The sequence below is a fragment of the Vulpes vulpes genome, chromosome 3 (genome assembly GCF_048418805.1).
Source record: "Vulpes vulpes isolate BD-2025 chromosome 3, VulVul3, whole genome shotgun sequence".
Classification (NCBI taxonomy): Eukaryota; Metazoa; Chordata; class Mammalia; order Carnivora; family Canidae; genus Vulpes; species Vulpes vulpes.
This window is the reverse complement of record NC_132782.1, coordinates 54,711,526-54,731,028: the sequence shown is the minus strand read 5'-3', so window position 1 is coordinate 54,731,028 and position 19,503 is coordinate 54,711,526. Positions and strand designations below refer to the sequence as shown.

The 19,503-nt window shown below is 49.0% G+C and overlaps 1 protein-coding gene and 1 long non-coding RNA gene across 7 annotated transcripts in view; one reads left to right on the top strand and one right to left on the bottom strand.

The window, feature by feature from the left end:
- Positions 1-2,249, bottom strand: part of DGKG (diacylglycerol kinase gamma) — a 198,401-nt gene extending 196,152 nt beyond the window's left edge. For 3 of the 6 annotated variants that reach the window (XM_026007323.2, XM_072752508.1, XM_026007324.2), the window contains exon 1: positions 1,996-2,244. The gene's annotated coding sequence lies outside the window, so the exon portion shown is untranslated. Of the gene's footprint in view, positions 1-55; positions 330-1,995 lie in introns of all 6 variants that reach the window. The other 3 variants (XM_072752509.1, XM_072752506.1, XM_072752511.1) reach the window with 3 other exon arrangements.
- Positions 2,250-3,697: 1,448 nt separating this feature from the next.
- On the top strand, positions 3,698-18,502 carry LOC112926288 (uncharacterized). The gene is made up of 3 exons (XR_003236300.2): positions 3,698-3,895; positions 12,845-12,977; positions 18,346-18,502. It is a non-coding gene; the product is annotated as an uncharacterized lncRNA (long non-coding RNA).
- The last annotated feature ends 1,001 nt before the right edge of the window (positions 18,503-19,503 follow it).

Sequence of the window (19,503 nt, the reverse complement as noted above, 5' to 3'; positions counted from 1 at the left end):
ATGATGTAATACAATAAGATTTTTTTTTAAAAAAAAGAATTTTACCACAACAAACCTGTACTCCTCTCTTCTCCCTTCCCTTCCAAAGCAGGAGCTGGGGGCAGCCTCTTCCCCCAGGGAACAGCAGGAAAAGGAAGCGCTACTGCTTCAGTGTGCACAGCTGGGACCTCCGGGTGCCACTTGTTGAAAGCGCTCTGTGGAAAGCTGTAGGGGGAGTCCCAACTGGTGTCCTTGGTAGTTTCTCCTATCTCTGCAAGTCTCGATCCCAAGATGCTCTGATATTTATCATTTTCTTCCCATGTCTTGATTGATCTGAATCAAACACTGAACTAAAATTGTAAGATGAAAAAGACTCATCTATTTGCACCCCATGCCCAGACCCCTCCAAGAAGAATACCTGCGATAATGCCTACAGGGCTACCCAGAAACAGTAAGGGTGACTGTTAAAGAGAAGACTTGGACCAGGGGTGAGACAGGGATGTTGGCTTAGTTGCACCTGCTTTATTTAATGAGTATAATTTATATTCAGAACAGAATCTCTGGCCAATACAGCCCTTCTTAACACGACAAAGTCCCTTCCCACGTTAATTAGGACACATGGCTGGAATCAGAGAATCATAAGGTAAGGGTGTGTGCGTGTGTACGTGACCAAACTGTGATGACAACTACCCTCGCGAGCTAACGTCCTTCACTGTCAATGAGGGTGCCCTGTGCTCCAGCAAGTGGTTCTCGGGGCTGTATTTTACGCAAAGCACCGAAATCATGGGTTCATCCTCCCCGACCCCCCCCCCCCCCAAGCTGAGGGCCAGTTCCCAGCCCTGTGTCCTGACCACTGCCCTCATCAGTGAGTAGCCCCCCGCCGCGCCCCGGTCCACACCTCCAGACCCAAAGCGGGTACCCCCCCCCAGACCCCGAAATCAAAGAATGACAAACGGTGCCGCCGGGCCCTCCCGGGACAGCGAGGTCATCGTATGCTAATGAAGCCAGAGGAGCGGGCCTGGGCGGCGGGTTCTCCGCTCTCCCGCGCCACTGCGGCGCAGCCCCGGGACCACCGCGCGCTGCCGCAGCCCCTCGGCCCGGGGCGCGGGGGTGGGGGTGGGGGTGGGCGGGGGGCACTCAGAGCTCCGCAGCTGGATCGCTCACATCTGGAGCCGCCTCCTCGCTCGCGTCCCCGGCTTTCCACTGCAGTGATGGCGAGGGTGGGGGCGGCGCATCAGTCACCTGTAGGGCTTTCCGGAACTCCGCGGCCCCCCTCCGAAAATCCCAGTCCACCCACCGGAGGAAGAAAACGTCAGCATGTGCAGGGGCAGGTGGACTGGTGGAGTTGGGGGACGCCCCACAGGTGATACTCGCTGCGCGCCCTGCAAGGCGCAGGCACACACGCGCGCACACGCACAGGCTGTGTGTCGGGTCACTGAACAGGTGGCTTTGTATACTCTCCCGGCCCTCGTCGCCCTCCCTCGCTGGGGTCTGTCAAGGTGTCCTGTTCGCTCCGGCGTCCCTTGGAGCGCCCCCAGCCCAGCGGCTCTGCGGACTGTCCCGAAGTCCTGGAACCCGCGGGACGGTCAGAGGCTTCGGCGGCCAGATGTTAGGGGAAGCGTCCCCGCTCTTCGCCGCCCCTGGGCACCCTGGCGCGCGAGCCGGCCACCAAGGAAGCCAGGTACGTCCAGAAGGGGAACGGGCCAGTGGCTGGCGCCAAGCGCCGCGAACCCGCCTGCCTCCCGCCCGCACACCTCTGGGGTGTGGAAGAGCTTCCCAGTCGAAGAGGGAGCCGATGCCCCCGCCCCCGTGCGGCTCCCGCGCCCTCAGCCTGCCAGCGGGGCATCCCGTCCCCCGCGGCTTCGCGGCAGGTGGCCCCAGCAGGGTGGGCGCAGCGGCCTCGCCCGCGGGTCCCCTCCCGGGCCGCGCGACCGGCCCCCGCCGTGCCCTCCGGCTGCAAGTCGCGGCCGCCCGCGCCGCCAGCCCGCGCCCCCTCCGCCGCCCGCCGGCCCTTACCTCGCCAGGCGACACTTGGTTGCGCGGTTCCCCGGGGCGCTCCTTCCTCGGGGCTTATTCCCTTACTTGGGGAGGAAAGAGGAACCGAGACACAGAGGGGCACGAGGCTGTGGTCTGCGCGCCCTCCCGCCGGGGCAGCCCTCTCCAGGAGCGGGGCAGCCCGAGCGGGCGCCGCGGAGCTCGGGGGACCCCGCCGGGACGGGCAGCGCCGGGGTCCTGCGCCTGCCCGCGTAGCCGCGGCTCCAGAGCGGCGCGCCCCGGCCGCCCGCTACTACGGCACTGCGGCGCCCCGCCCCTCGCCGCCCGCCGCCCGCCGCCCGCCGCCGCCCCCCCGCGGAGCCCTGCCCCCGGGCGCAGAGCCCGCCCCGCACCCCGCGCGCACGCGCCCCGCACACGCGTGACTGCGGATCGGCTGGGGCGCCCCCGCGGCCGCTGCTCCCTGCCGGGCTGCGGGCCCGGAGGAGGAGTCGGAGGCTCCGTGCGGTTTAGGGGCTCGGGGAGGATGTGGCCGCGGTGCGCCCCGCAGGGGGTCGGAGCGCGACGGTCCGGCATATCGCATACCCCCTGGGCATGTCCACTGGTGCACCCAAGCCGAGGCCGCCTTCCTATCCTGACCAAAGCATAGGGGAAAAAATGCAAATTAAAAATCAACAAGTTCTCTCCGCTTCCTGGGAACTCCATTGTCTCTAACCCCCAAATCGCTGCCCCCGCGCAGGGCACATTTTCTGACAGCTCTGGCCCTGGTGGCAGGAGATGGGTGACTCTTCAATCTGAAAAGATTTCCCCCTCCGCAGGTAAGGTGGGGACCGCCGCAGCCCGCAGGTGCTGGCCGGATCAAGCCTCGGGACCGAGGGCTGTTAATTCCTCTCTCCTTTGCTTTTAGGGGACAGTGGACTATCCCCTACCCCCCCCCCCCCCCCGCAGAGCAAACAGACTACTTCTTTTAAAAATGTAGAAAAGCACAGAAAAGGGGCTGGGGGACAGGGGTAACAGAGGCAGGCCAACACTGGCCGGGGCACCCTGACTTATTCCTTCTTTTCCCATGACGTGCCTGTCCGCATGGGTTGGTGGTGGTGGGTAGTGACACTATCTCAGGCATGTCGCACCAGCAGGATGGCTTCTGTCCATTTCACACCACATTCAGAGTCTTCGGGAGTTTGGACTCTTCATTTGTAAAATATGTAGAGTTTACCATTTTCCACAGCTGAGAATTCTTTCCCGCCAGCAGGCAGTGAAGGTCCCCGGGTCAGGACTGCAGCCAAGAAAAGCTTTCTGCAGATGCAGAGGCGCCAAGGGGCCTTGGGTGTCTGGGCATCCGGGGTAGGAGACTCAAACATGAATGTCAGACAGCTCTGAGGACCCTGATGATCAGTGTCCATCGTAGACCATCTGCACGCAGGCTGATGGGACAGATGAACCAAGGTTCAGAGATTTCCCCGAGCTTCCACATGGCAGTGAAGGCAGAGCCGACACCAGAACCCTGTGTTCACACTTCACCCTATCACTCACCATTCACATTTCATTCTATGATGCTGGTTGGCTCTCCGTGCTCCCTTTAGCCAGCCTGCTATAACCCGAGGGAGGGTGCTCTTGAAGTTTTTCTTTTATCTTGTTTCCCTTTCACGCACTGACTCATTCATTTCACAACCATCTGTTACGCTCCTACTGTGTCTTCAGACACTTTCCCTTGACTCTAGTCCCTGGCTTTCCTTGGGAGAAAGAAGAAGCGAAAGAAAGACAGAAGGAGCTTAGACCTGTCCCTGTCCCCGGTAGAGGAGAAGGCTGGTCGCAGGCTTACTGTGTCTATTCTCACTGTGCTAGGTCGGATGGGTGTGAAAGACACGGTCCTTGCCTTCTGAACTGCATTATCGGTGGAGGAAAACACACTCACGTCCGTGTCGTAAGAAAAACATTCTTGCTCTGTCTATTCTTGACTTTCTAAAGAAGGCAAAACGGAGGGGGAGCCTCCTTTGGGCTGAGCATCGTGATGGATTTGGGGGTGCATGCTCGCAGGTAGGGGGTTCTCCCTGTTGGAGCAGGAAGGGAATACATCAGATGGGAGGAATGCAGAGACGGAGTGTGGAGGCTTGACTTGATCTGAAGCTTACTGAGGAGGACTAAGGAGAAAAATTCTCCAAAGACTTAGAGAACAGGAGTGCTTGCAGAGATTCCTAAATAGTTTGCTGCGAAGGAGGGGTGGCCGTGGGGGGAGGGGCCGGGTGCTCGTTGTGCCGCTGTGAAGTCTCAGCTCTCCACCCTTCCTATAACACAATCATTTGTAAAGGCAATAGTGTTCCCTAGTTTGTTTGTAAGGGGGCTCCTCTGGGGAACTCAGGGTGGGGCTGAGTCTAGCATCTGGGCTGATGCAGGATGAGCCCAGAGAAGCCTGTGCAGACAGAGGGCTGGAAGACAGCTGGCCACTGGGTTGCACACTACTGAAATGTGGAGGTAGGATTGTAACAGAGGTCAGAGCAATGTGGGGGGCAGGGAGGGTTGGGCGTAGGGAGAAGCACCAAGGAGAATGGTTATTTGAGACATCAGGGAAGTGGTAAGGTTTGTGTTTGAAAGGCGGGGTGGGGATCTAACACAAAGATCAGCAGGACGAGGGCATTCTTGGCCGATGGCATGGTAGGAGGACACTCCATGGTGAGTTCTGGGCCTTTGGCACAGGGAAGGAACGTTGGGATCCTATTGTAGAGGGCCCCCAAGTGCCCTGCCCTTAGTGTAGATTTCAGGCCATGAATACTGAAGAGCTCTCAAAGGGGGACATTTTCTGTTGTTGTTTGGTTTGGACAGAGAAGGGGCTGGGAAACAAGCTGGGAAGCCTCTGATGCCAGCTTTCCCAAGAAAGGCCGTCCCTGTCAGAATGCAGAGCAGGGGAGGGCCTGGGCGAGTGAGATCTGGTTGCTGCCCTCCTGAGGAACCAGACCCTGGGGTGGGTGCAGGGGGCTCACTGCACAGGACACCTAGCTGAGGGGCTGAAGTCCAGCCGTGCTCCACTGGCCCAGCCACGCAGCCTGGAGGGGCTCTGCCTGGAGGAAGGAGTGCCTTTCCCTAATTTGCACAGAGGCTTGACATAGGCTGACAGAGAAAAAGCTGAAGCCACAGGGAAACAGGTGAGGATTTAGCGACCATTTGCTGTGTGTATAAATGCAAGGTAAAGTGGAAAGGGTCTTGAAGCTGGGAGTAGCTGTGAGCCTGAGCATGTCTCTGTCTTGCAGTGATGCTCCAAGATGTGCTATAGGGTATGGAGAAGGAAGCTTACTTCTTCCCCCTCAGAGCATTTGCCATCCATGCAGGTATAAAACAAACACTCAAAATGATTAAGAAGGAGTAAAAGACAGTATAAAATCAAGTGCTCAGTTATATGGAATAGATGGATTCACAGGGCTTGAGAAGGGAAAGCTTCTCCAGGCTTGAATCGTCAAGTCTTCAGGGAAGAGGAGGGCTGGGTTCTCCATGGGCTTCCTGGTGGCCGTGTTTTGGCTCTAGGTTGGAAAAGAGAGCTGGGAGCAGGAGGCCAGGAGCAGAGAAGCTGGAGGGTTGTGAGTGTGAGGTTTTAGCTCCTCTGGCCACTGTAATGCCATTCCCAGTCATAGCGCAAGCACTCCGATGAGTCACCCTTGTTTCTGAGAGACAGGGCATTTTTGGATGTTTAACTGGCTCAACACTTAACGTTCCCTGAGACTTCAGTGTTGGCAGCTCACACTCACCATGTTGCTTGGGGAACACATCATTCAAGCCGGCAGCTGATGCCCGATCTCCCCTGCCAAGGCAAAACCAGGGCTGAGTCAGGTACCTGGGTCTGGAAATTTTTAAATCGGACTGTCTCTAACAACTGAGTGAATAGCACATGACACCCCACACAGCTGAGGTCATGGAGGGGGGTCGGTGACTGGGGATGGGGAGACATAGGTTCAAGTCTCTGCTCAGAGGGCTCAGTTTGCCTTTCTGGGCCTCACTTTTCTCACCTACAAATACCAGATTATTTCCATGCTGCCTTCCTCCTGCTATTTCTTGATTCCACAATTAATGGGATCTTTCCATCTTATCAAACAAGCATAGGCTGGGAACAGATATTAGCCAAGTCCTGACCTTCACCTTCCTCTTTGCTTTGATGGTGAGGGCTGTACTCAAGAGACATTGTGAGATCAGGCGGGGTGAGGGGTGGGTAGGGGTGAGCATGAGGGTGCAGAAGAGGCTCCGCTCCTGGTCACAGTTTATCATGAATGGGATTCCTGGATCCAGCCCTGGGAATGCAGTCAGGTTGGCCCCCTCTGTCGGCCTCAGCTTTCTTACTAGTAAGATAAGGAGTTTGGAAACGGTCTCTACAGCCCTTCTGGCTCTGATACTAAGTACTTTTAACTTCACGACCTTTAAAGTCCTGCCCCAACACTAGGGTAGGGATCCCCCCCACCAGCTCCTCCGAAAGCGAGAGGCCATCAGCTTAAGAGACACAGACCATTGAGATAGAGCTGAAGACCCGAGTCTGTGTCTCTAAGCTGCAGTTACCTCTTCTGTAAAGAGGCTAATTTTGGTTCATTCCCATTGCCCTGGTCAGGGATACTGTTGTGTCCTTCACTGTGTTCCCTGGAGGGGAAGCTTTCATGGGGTCCCCTGGGAAAAGCCACGGGGAAGAAAAGGTTCTCATTCCATAAATGACCATATGCTTCAAAGCCTGCCCAACTCAAAACTTTTGAGAGCATCAGTCCATTTTTAGAAATAGCAGTCACTTCTTCATCTCTTGTTAACCAGTTTGGGGGACCACATGTCACAATATGTCAGAAGTGAGGGGAGGCCCCTAAGTGCTGTCACCTACCTCATCCATCCTTCCCATTTACTGCTCCCAGAATTACTTTCAAACCCCAGAGCCCTCCCTTCACTTAAAAGCCTCTGAGGCTTCAAATTCTTCATCCATAAAATTCACTAATGATATTTATGCATATATTTTGGTGGGATTTAGAAGAAATGTCTATAAAAAGTTTAGCACAATATCATTCCTGTTAGCTCCAGATAAATGGAATTGTTATTACTGCTTTAGAATAAAATTCATATTCCCTAAAATGGCATCCAAGGCCCTCCATTAAGTGGCCTCAGTTTACTCATCTACTCATACCTCCAGTCAAGCCTTTCAAGGACCCAGCAGTATACAAGGTGACTGGCTTCATTATCCAACCCTACCTTACACTCATCCCTCTCTGAGAACTGCCTTTTTTCTCTCTGACTCCTTCTGTCAGGCCACCTCTCTCACCTACCCTAATTATTAATTAATTATCCTCTCTCCTGTCTATTGAAATTTGTTTATAATTTGCTCTGGTCCTTACAACCGGCTACCTCACCCTCCTCCTGTGGCTGCAATTGATCTTCTTTCCGTAAGACTACATCTTCATCATCTTCCTATCACCCACAGAGTATTGTACATAATGGGAGATCAATAATATTGGATTGAACTTAAAGAAGGCAATTAAATGTCCCTGTTGGCCCTACGAGTCTACCATCAAGGGAATGTTTATTCCACTTCCAAATTTTCTAAAGAGCTACTACTCAACTGAGCACCTCCCATGTGCCAGGCACCTGGCTTCTTAACCCTCCCAAGAGCTGTGTGAAGAGAGCACCATCAGCCTCACTTTACACTGGTATTGATTGCTCAAGGTCTCCCAGCCAGTAAGGGGTAGGGATGGGTGGGTGGAGGAACTGGTACTTGAAACCAGAAACCTCAGCCTGCAGTCTCCACTTCCTCTAAGAGAGACTCTCCCGCTCTGAGCTTGCCTTAATTCTCATTCTATAGCACTTGTGAACAAATTGAACTGTATTATATAAAACTGGTTTATTGCTGCCTGGCTGTATTTCTTGATGTTTTTGTCTTGATTCTCCAAGTAGTTGCAAAGCAATATCATTATAGAAATAAATAACCGTTTATTAAGCACATATGTATTTAGTACTCTACATACACATGCTAATTCTACAAAGAAGATGTTATTAATCTCATTCTGCAGAGTTTAACTGAGGCAGCTGCTGGCAGGGGAGTGCTGGGGGTGGGGAGTACTCAGGGCAGAGGCTATTTTCCAAGAGGTACAAAGTGGTTTAGTGTTTGTTTGTTTTGCTATTTTGTTCACCAGCATACCAGCTGAATCTTAGCCCTAAATGTAGGTGAATGAGTGACGGGGTTTCTTTCATCTCTTTAACCTATGCTCTTAACCCTAAATTCCTGATGCCAACATATCCTTTGGAGTGACAGGTAGTCACTGCTGCCTTCCCCCACCACTGAAAGAAATGGATGGAGGAAGGACGGGCATGGCACTAGACCAAACAGAGAAATGATGATGACATATCAGGTGTCATCAGGTGATGACATATCAGTCCAGTTGAGGTGATGTGACATTGCCTCCAGAAGGGCCGAGGTGTGGTCCTCTTATCCCCTGGGTCAGTCTCTCATGGGTGCTTGTTAAAAAACACATGTCTGGGAGTGCCTAGGTGGCTGAGTTGAGGGTTAAGCATCTGCCTTCGGCTCAGCTCACTATCTGATCTCAGGGTCTTGGGATTGAGCCCCCCCACCCCCATGGCATGGGGCTCTCAGCTCAGCAAGGAGTCTGCTTCTCCCTGTCCTTCTGCTCCTCCCTCTCTCCACCTCTCACTCCCCTGGCTCATGCGCACTCTCTCTCTCTCTCTCAAATAAATAAATAAAATCTTAAAAAAAAAAAAAACCCACATCCCTGGATTCTCTCTTCCTGGGACCCACTGAATCTGCCTCCCTGGAGGCAGAGGCCAGAAGCCTGCATTTTATTTTATTTCATTTTTTAAATTCAAATTTGCAGTTTTATTGTATTCAATTATACTACAATAAATGTTCAGAAAGGAGAGAGAACCACACCTAAAGATCTGAAAATACTTAGTTTATTTTTTAAATTTTATTTTATTTATTTTTTGTATATTTTTTATTGGAGTTCGATTCGCCCAGTGCTCATCCTGTCAAGTGCCCCCCTCAGTGCCCGTCACCCAGTCACCCCCACCCCCTGCCCACCTCCCTTTCCACCACCCCTTGTTCGTTTCCCAGAGTTAGGAGTCTCTCATGTTCTGTCTCCCTCTCTGATATTTCCCACTCATTTTTTCTCCTTTCCCCTTTATTCCCTTTCACTATTTTTTATATTCCCCAAATGAATGAGACCATATGATGTTTGTCCTTCGATTGACTTACTTCACTCAGCATAATACCCTCCAGTTCCATGCACGTCAAAGCAAATGGGTATTTGTCGTTTCTAATGGCTGAGTAATATTCCATTGTATACATAAACCACAGCTTCTTTATCCATTCATCTTTCGATGGACACCGAGGCTCCTTCCACAGTTTGGCTATTGTGGACATTGCTCCCCAAATCAATAAAAACCCTTCAACCCCTCAACATTTAATAGTGAAACTTGCAAGTTCCAAAGATAACGAGAAAATTCTTAAAGCAGCAAGAGACAAGAGATCCCTAACTTATATGGGGAGAAATATTAGATTAACAGCAGACCTCTCCCCACAGAGACCTGGCAGGCCAGAAAGGGCTGGCATGATATATACAGGGTACTAAATGAGAAGAACATGCAGCCAAGAATACTTGATCCAGCAAGGCTCTCATTCAGAATAGGAGAGATAAAGAGCTTCCAAGATAGGCAGAAACTGAAAGAATATGTGACCATCACACCAGCTCTGCAAGAAATATTAAGGGGGACCCTATAAAAGAAAAAGGGAGCTTAAAGAAATAATCCACAAAAACAGGGACTGAATAGGTATTATGAAGTCTGCATTTTAAACGAGACTAGCAGGTGACTCACCACAGCCTACGCTGCTCCCCCGAGGGATCCCTTCTAACCTATACAACTGTAGAGAAAATTGACTTTTTCTCAAATATCAACATCCATAATAAATAAAAAGAAACCATTTATAATTTCTCTTGATTGTTTCCCAGTGTCACCTCTTGTCCAAAGGCTACTGTGTAGCTTGATACAGTCTATGTCTATTTTATTATATTTAAAAGAAAAGTTGCCTCTCTGTATCCCTTTATTGCTTCCTATTATTTTCCTTTTCAAATGTCTCCAGTTAGAGCTACATTGTCAGTTATTCTTCTTAACATGGTTCTATGAGAGAGTGTATTCTGAATTTCAAACAACAATTTCATAAATAGACTTTTGGAACACAACATGTTCCTAACTAGGGAACTGTCTGTATTTTAAAGTTTTTGTAGTTATTTGTCTCTAAGAAAAAGATTTTTTTCAATTGGCCCTAGAAGGATGTGGGTTGGGGGACTCAGAGTTTTTCCAAATTGACTTCTCACAGAACTCTGACTATAGCTTGGTAGCTTACTTGATCTGCAAATTGTTTCTGTGCAATTCTGGGAGTTTTGCCAATTCGGGACATATACATTGAAGGTGTAGGAAGCGGATTATTTTTTTCTCATTTGTGAATTTGTTCATTTAACAAATGCTTCTTGGGCACCTCCAATGTACCAGATGCTGTGCTAGGGGATTCAGACAGTAATCTCATTCCTAAGAGGCTCAGAGTCTAGTAGGTGGAGCAAAAATTATAGACCACACAGGGAGAGGAGTTGGTGGTGAGAAGGGTGCTGCTGTGGAGTTAAACTCTAAAGGGGAGAGAGTCAAGCATTCAGTGGAGGGAGGCTGAGGGAGAAACCCACAACACCCACCAGGAGTTCTTTTTATTCATTTATATACTGGGAGGAGATACTCAGGACCATGTCTTTGTTCCTTTGAGTGATCCCAACCTCTTCTGGGCTTGGCACACACACCCCGCCACGTCCCCTCAATGTCTGTGGCAGTAGCAAAAGCTCCTTGCCCCGTGCTGGGGTGTGGGTGCAGGGCTAGAAGCAGGGGGGATAGGCTGGAGCTAGTTTTCAAGTAGTGAGAGGCAGGAGATGCTAACTTAGAGGTGGAAGATAGGAAGAGCCCTGCACTCTATCATTTTCTAGGGGTGATGAGCTCTATTGATTTTTTTCAAAGACACCCTAAACCTGATTTCCTGACACTTCTTGTTGGTTCTGGCTTTCGACCACTGGTATCCATAAGATTACATAATACATCTTTTTAAAAATTATTATGGCACATCTTTGCAGCTGCCTGATGGCAGCTCCTACATTCTTCCTTCTTTCCTCCTTAGAACATCCACTTATTCATTCTGCTCTCAGTCCAATAAACATTTATTTACCAAGAGTTCTTAAGGAAACTACTTGTCTCAGGCACTCTGCTTCGTGCTGGGGATATGGCAATGAAGATGGGGTCCTGTGTTTAATTGGAGGACTGGTGTGTGGACAAATGATGACACTAGGGCTTTACAAGTGATCTGGGAGAGAGGCACAGGGGATCCAGCTGGGGAGGGTCGGTGGAGGGGAACTGCAAGAGACTTCTTAGAGGCAGTGACAATCCCTTATCTGTATTTCAAAGGTAGTCAGGGCCTTCCACATGGGGCCTATTGACATTGCAGGCAGTGGCGGTCTCAGAGCCCTACCCAGTGAGGTGCTAGAGACAATGGTGTGCATCTCTTCCCAATTCTGCATTGCATGACATCATGTTGGCAGTTTGAAATCAGCCATGGTGGGAGCATTTACACCACTGCAATGTGCAAATGCTATAAATCAGGTCTCCCCACTCTACTCCCATTAGAGCTGGTTGCCAAATATTTACTATATTTTGGCTGGTTGCCAAAATTTATTTTGTCACATTAGCATGACATTAGTCCTATCATACCACCCCATACCTCATGTCTTGGTAGAAACTGTCACAGGAAAAAGGAAGAGATATTAACTTAGTCTCTGGTTCTAATAAGTGAAGGTCTGCCTGCTGCCCACTCCTATCTCTCCCTGACTCCCAGGTAAACATTTCCTGGGGACACTCACAGTGACCACTTCCCTTCACTGGGTCCCTCAACAGGAGCCCAACTGAGTCTCTGGGAGTCATGGACTGTACCACTGTGATGCAAATCCATGAGCTGGTTTTTGACGGTGGGTCTAAGGGTAATGAAGGTAAGAAGGTAGAGACTCTAGACCACACAATTCTTGGCAAACATTTCCCCCAGAAATATCACTGTTGTTGGAGTGTAGACTTGTGTCTTTCTCCTCAGGTCCCAAGGCAAAGCCTGAAACACATCACTGCAAGCTTTTGGATTTCTTCACTGCCCCCACGTTTGGTCATTAAAATATATATAAACTTGGACTTCAGCTCCATGACCTTTTCATCATTTTTAAAAAGATTTATTTCTTTATTTGAGAGAGAGAGAGAGAGAGAGAGAAATTCCTTGCTGAGTATGGAGCCCAGATGCGGGGCCCAATCTCACAGTCCTAAGATAGTGACCTGAGCCAAAATCAAGAGTCAGGCGCTTAACTGACTGAGCCACCCAGTGCCCCTTCATGATATTTAATGCATAAATAAACAGAAATATGCTGTTTATCCCCTGGCTTTTGGACAGTCAGGGAGGATAGAGAAGAGTCCCCAACTGAGCTGCAGAAGCTGAGTTACTATATAAGTGGGAAGCATCATTGGGCTACTTTGTTCTAGAAGACCGTCTGCTTCTTATATTTTAAAAGATCACACTCAAAACATAAATACATGGAGACATTTTCTTCTGCAGCCTGGGCATTGGTGTTACCTCATCTCTGCAGCCTCAGAAAAAGGGAGGAGCAGGAACTGGGCCAGTTTGCCATCAATCTCCAAAATCAGAGTCAGCTTATTTTGTTGGATTCTGGATGCTTGTTTTTCTGTTCTCTCTGCTGACACTTACATTTAATAGTAATTTAAGAGAATGATCTGTATCATTTAGCCCTGTGCAGTTTCCTACTTAATTTCTAATCTTCTCTAGGATCTCAAGGATCTTGAGAAGAAGAGAAAGGAGGAGTGCCACATGTGACAGCACTCTCTTCTAGGTTATGGCACTTCACTCTTACAATACCCATCAAGGAAGGGACAAGGATCCAGAAGTTCATGGGCATGAGGTGAGTTGCCCAAGGTCACAGGGCTGGGGTGGCAGTGACGGTACCAGGTAAGAACTACTGAAATTAACCCAGTACCTCCCCGCCACTGTCTCTTTGCTGGGCCAATCCTCAGCCTGACCCTACAAGGAAGGTATTATCCCAAAACTTCTACAGATTAAAAAACTGAGCCTAAGAGAGCTTCCATGACCTGGCCAATGTCACAAAGCCAGGCTTACACCTAAAATTCGAACCTAAGGCAGTGGAGTTCCAAAACCAAACCCACGTGCTTTCTTTTACACCAGGCCATCCTCTGCAGGCAACCATGAGCTCTACTTTCTTTTTCTCTCCCATTGTAGATCCCTCTGGGGCCTCCTTTATATACAGGTTGTTCATCTTTTGTCCTGTCTCATTCTTTCTATTGATGCTTCTGCTTTTTCCTGCCAGTCCTCCCACCACTGTGACTTTCCCCCCAGGTGGTAGCAATCCTCTGAGTCATTTTGACCAGTTTCTTAGGACCACTAACCTGTTGCTATATCCTCCAATTGAAGCAGCTGACGTATCTCTCCCGTACAGGGAACCAGCAGAGAAAAGGCATATTCACAACGAAGGCAAAATAAATAGTAGGTTTTGGTGTTCTGCAGAGCGAGTGAGATTTCTTGCTAGAATAAGTTTTCTAGCATTTCCAGACCCAGCCCTGGTTGCTTACAGCTTCCAAAAGGAATTTCCAGGGAAAATTTCAGATGGGTCTTAGCTAGTGTGGCTGTTCATCTCCCTGGAAATAGCGCCTGGGGAGATGACCCCTTCAGACAGGGTCTGTCTAATTGTGCACCCCAACAGTTGGATTCTATGCCGTCAAAAGGAACATTGGCAATATTACCTCCAATTCAATGTGTCCCACACTCAACTTGTCTCCTCGTGTTGCTTTTCAGATCCTCAGCAAGGACAATTTGGTTTGCTTCCTCACTGATTTCCAAATCTGCTGCAAGAGAGGCAGGTTCTTTGTTACTCCACTCTGGGCCTTCATTTAGACTCTTGTGGGGTAACTCTCCAGATCATTCTCCCTCCCAGTCTAATCCATACCTTCTGCCCTGTAGCCAGAATCAGCTTCCCCAGATGTAGAGTTGATCTTACCACTGTTCTACAATTTTATCTTTTTACAACCTACCCCATTCTTTCTATATAAAACCATAAACTCCTTTGCCCAACCTTTTGTGACTTGGCCCTGACTCATTTTTCACTTTTCCCCATTCCTGCCTATCCTTCAGACATTCTGAACCACTGCATTTGGAGCTTTAAGTACCTATTAGTCCTTATAATACAGTACTCTGTGATATGTATTTTTACACCCTCTTTTAGGTGAAAAATGTGAGCCTTGAAACACACAGCTGGTAAGTGACAAAACCTGAGTTTAAAGATGAATCTTGCTGTCTCTGAAGACCAGGGTCTTCCTGACAGACTCAGGTAGCCTGACATACCTTGTGGAGTCCACCAGGCCTGCAATGAGGGAAAAGGGGGAGGCTGGACCACTTCTGCTCAGAAAGCCCTGACATTTTCTAACTGTAACCCTGTCCTGTCTCTCTGCCTCACACGATTTTGCAGAGGTGAGGGGTGACTGAGCCCCACGATTAAAAATCACTGCAAAATTCACTGTGGCCAAGGAGAAGGCATACCATTCATCATGTGAACTGTGCTCAGATTCCATTGCTTGAGTTTAATCAGACTAATGAACCAGCTGGCTTCCTTTCTAAAGTGATTTCTGCTGTTTCCATTACTGGGTAACAGCACAGCAGGATTTGAAAGGGAGAAAGAAGAAAATTCAGCTGGGGGAAAAGGACATCCTCCAAGTTAGCCAGCTAGAAGGATTGGCTGTACTGGGGGAGGTGGGGCAGAGTAGCTAGGGAATGGCAGAGGAACTGGGACTTTGGTGGAGCCTGGGCCCAGCCTATCACCTCCTAGCAGATGATCCCAAGGAAGGGAGAAGGTTTTTGAAGTATTGATAAAGACAGGGTGACTTAGAGGCCAGTGCCCCTTATCCCACCAAGAGAGTCCCCATTCACGGGCCTTGCTTCAGTGAGCAGCCTGGGATAGCCATATTGACACCAGCAGATCCCAGTCACCTGACATAACGGCAGCCAACCAATCTGGAGGCTGGCCAGAGGCTACAACTTGGGTTTACCCTTGAAAAGGGGAGCTGGAACAAACATATTCTCAATCTCTGAAAACCTGAGCCTGGAGGCACAGAGGGAAGTTGCTAGTTAGGTTCTGGGGAAGACAGAGAAAAACTCATATACATTTGGGGTCTGGGATGGCCGTTACGGATTAGATGACCCTACATCTGAGTGTGTCCCGGGGAATCCCAGTTTATCCCAGTATCCTTATGAGTAGGGCCTCCTTTCACTCTCACAAGTATTCTGGTTTGGATGAAAAAAAAAATAGTCACTCTAATTATGGATTATAATGGGATGTGAAGGTGGGGAAGGTAAGGGAAGAGAGAGAAGACTGGGGGCAGGCCTTGAAGAGCCTTGTGGGTCAGGCTGAGGAGTTCTGATTTTATGCAAAAGGCAAAGGAAAGTACAAGATCAGGTTTGGCTTTTTACAAGATCATTCAGATACAGTGTGGATGGCGGCTGAGCAGTGTGCTGAGGTGGAGGCACGAGATATGGAGGCCTGTGTCAAACCAGGTGACTATAGATGGAGAAAAGCAGGTATGTTCAAGGACTGTGCAGGAAGAAGCTCCTAAAAGATGTGGAGATTGATTAAATTGGGGGGATGAGGGAGAGAAAGGTGTTAAGGGTGAACAACAATGCCTTTCCTCAGGAAGGGACTGCTGGTGGCAGGAAGACGGTGACTGGAGCTTTGACCATGTTGGTCTCCAAAGGCCATCAAAATGGTAGCTGAATGATTAGGACTTGATCAGGAGAGAGGGAGGCCTGGGCCAGAGACACAAAAGCGGGAGGTAGCTTCAGTCATAGAAATGGAGACCACAAGAGAAGAAGGGTAAGGTGTGGAGAAGGAGGAGGGAGAGATGGTGGGTGAGGATGGTGCTCAGAGCTGTCTCTGCCTCTGTGTCTCCTCCTCGGCCTTGCATTGTATTTTATTTCGTCTTGTCATTCCTTGCCTCAGACTGAAATCCCTTTGAGGCCTGGAACCTTTATAAATGTTGAATCATCTACCACCAAGCCTTTGTGTAGCAGATTGTTAGTATATATCTGGTACTGAGTGATGGAAAAGTTTTTAAAGGCCCAGGGTCTGAGCACCAGGAGATCACGGAGGTCCTTAGGAGAGCACCTTCCCATGGTGTGTTGGGGCCAATGCCAGGCTGCAACAGTGCACAGAATAGGGGACAAAGGGAAAACAAACCAGTGATCTCAGCCCAGTCTGGGTTGCCTCACTTTCCACTAGCCCATCCTCTCCCTCCTTACCTTGAAGGTGTATGATTTTTAATTACTTTTGAAAGACAGATCGAGATATTTAGTCACTTGGGACAGGGCAAGCACCAATGGGGGAGTCAGAATGTCTGTTTTTCCTCCTCGAGTTCAGTGCCCCTAGGAAAATGGACAGCACCACCACGTGACAGGAAGCACTGTGCTGTGTTCACATCCCGGCTTTGCACCTGGGAAGGGCACCACTGAGATAGCTCAGAGCACTGGGAAGAGCTCTGGAATTTGAAATCACATCAACCTGGGGCCAATATCTGCCTGCCTCTGTTATTAACTTACCTGATAGCTTTGGAAACTTGTAAAGTTGCAATATCTTTGCATCTTGATTTACTCAACAGAAAAATGGGGATAATGACGAATATCTTTCAGTTTGCCTAGCTAGTCTGTGGGTGGAGGAAGCTGGAGTTCTCAGAGGTTTTATGAAACACTTCCAAGTCACTTGGCTAGTAAATGATAGGGCTGGATTCCAACCCAGAGCTCATTGATTCTGTTGCCTTTGTAATTTTTAGGGTGTTTTGTTACCTGGCACACGGATGACTTGCAGATGCCCTCAACTCTTTTTGAATGAAGCAAGGCGGAAATAATTAGATAAATACCAAATCAAGGATATGCAAGGTTCCCTTGCTAACCCCCATTTTCCTTGGGACCTGAGGAAAGCCTCCCCATTTCTCATCTATAAATGGCTATAAAATTACATATCTGACAGAGCAGCTATAGGGAGAGGCTAATTGTTAGAACTAGACTAATCAGTGTCAGGAAGGTACCCAGCAGAGTGCTCACATAGTTGGCACTGATTAAAATGGTAACTAAAGCTGATTGTAAGTTTGAGTTGTGGCGTTAACTCTTCCAACTGGCTTTGCTGATAGTGGCAGTGATTGTTGTAGTGGTGGAGGTAGTTGTAGTAAAAGCAGCATTCACTAACATTTATAGAACACTAGAAAGTCTTCAAGTGCCAGAAATAACTCATTTAAATAATCTCATTTAAATTCACAAGCCTCTTAAATAGATATCATTATTTATTTCCATTTTTACAGATTAAGATAGCAAGGCAAAAAGAAAGAGGATAAGTCACTTGTCCAAAGTCATCTAACTGGTATGTGGAATAATAGGGGTGAAATCTAGGCCTCAGGGCTTAGTGAAGTCTCCACCCCCAGTGAATGCCTACACATGAACCCTAAGGTCTGTTGGAATCTCTTCCCATCTCAAAAAATATTATGAGCCAAGATGGAAATCAGAAGGCACCTTCCAGGAAGCATCATGACTACTAAAGAGGCAGACCCAATTGGCCTCCTGCTCTGATTCCAGAGCTGACCCTGGCCTTTCTAGGACAGTGCTACATCTGGGACAGAGGTGAGGTTACTGTCACCAACCCCAGCCTGCAAGTCCATTGTCTCCTTACCAGCCAGTCCTTATCCAGAGACCCTGCTAGTCTTGCTGAGACCAATGGTATGGAGAAAGGGACCTGGGCTAAAGGCTAGTAAGAGACTCATACAGTTAGAAGCAAGAAATTTGGAGCAAGGAAACCTGCTACAAGGGGCTGGCAGGGAGGCCACCCCCTTTTCATCTGTATGTTCTGTGGCAGAGGGCACTGTCTGGGCAGTCATTTGGATGTGGGCCATGAATCAATCAAAGCTCATGGGTACCACTTCTGGATTTCTGGGGGCTCTGATACCACTCCCTACTTGTCTTTGTCTTCTGCCCCAACAATGGGATTGGTGCGTGTGCCTGTGTGTGTGTGTGTGTGTGTGTGTGTGTGGCATTTCCATATTGAAGAGGCAAAAAAGATGGAAGTCCTAGGGTCCATCCTCATCTAGGAGTTCAAGCCCAAGACCGTGTCCTCTCCTTCTCTCCCTATAGCTGCTCTAGAGTCCTCTTCCCCAGATTGTTGGCAAAGCCACTGAGCTTCTGATTCAGTGACATTTTACAGGATCACTGTGTTCTTTCTTCAGAGCCATTTGAGATAGAACTGGGAACAGGAAGCCCACTGTCTCAGAGGACTGGATCAACAATGGTGCTCCCCAAGTACCTGAAGGCTGCAGGATCTCAGGGCAGTGAGGGAGAGGAAGGAAGGAACCAATGCCCTTTGTGCTCCAGGCCTGGGATCAGGTATTGTCACATATTGTCTTTTCTTTTCATCTCCTCAGTAATATTAGGAAGTGGGTAAAATTGTCCCATTTCTAGGGAGATGAAATTGAAGCTAAGAGAGATCAAAGAGACTCACCTAAGGTCACTCAGTGGATAAGAGGCCTAAATTATCCTTCATACCAGTCTTCTAATTCTCTATGATAACTCTTCCTAATGTTGTACACCTACAATCTATGCGAAAGCCAGGATTTCTGGGAAGCACCACTGGTTTATAAAGCAATGATGAATAGTATGTGCTTGGAGGGGCTCACACACGTATAGTGGGTCATTGTGCCTTGTCTCCTTCTATGCACTCTGGATCTAGATTCTATCAGGAATTTTCATGGAAAGTCAGATGAATCCCAGACCTAATTGGCAGCCTCCATGCCTATGGGCATGGACAGGTGTGAGCATAATCAGACACAAACACACACACACACACACCTACCAAGGAATCTTGGAACTGGAAGAGAATTTGTAGGTCATCTAATGCAAATCCCTGACTCATGAACTAAAATTCCAGGAATGAAACTAGCTAGTTTTCTAGTCTATGCTTGGAGATTTATGGACTAAGAGTTTTTACAAAAGGAGAAACTATTATAAGAAATAGTAACAAGAGATGTGTGGCCCCAACAACACACAAGCTTATGTTGTAAGCACTCAGATTATGGGGTGGTAGTGGTCATGATGGAGATGATATGGTGTCAGTAATAGTGGTGGCAGTGATGGTGTTTGTGATGCAGGTGGTGGTAGTGCTGATGACTGTAGTGGCAGAGGAGGTGGTGGTAATAGCCTTGGTGGCATTGATGGTGGCAGTGGAAGTGGTAGCAATAAGGGTGGTGGTTGAAGCAATGTTGGCCGAAGCAGTGATGGAGCCCAGTGATGGAGGAATTGGTGGAATGTGGTTGGAGCTAAAGGTGGTGGCGGAGGAGAGGTGGAGGTGATAGGGTGGTGGTGGCGGTAGTGATGGTGGTTACAAATGG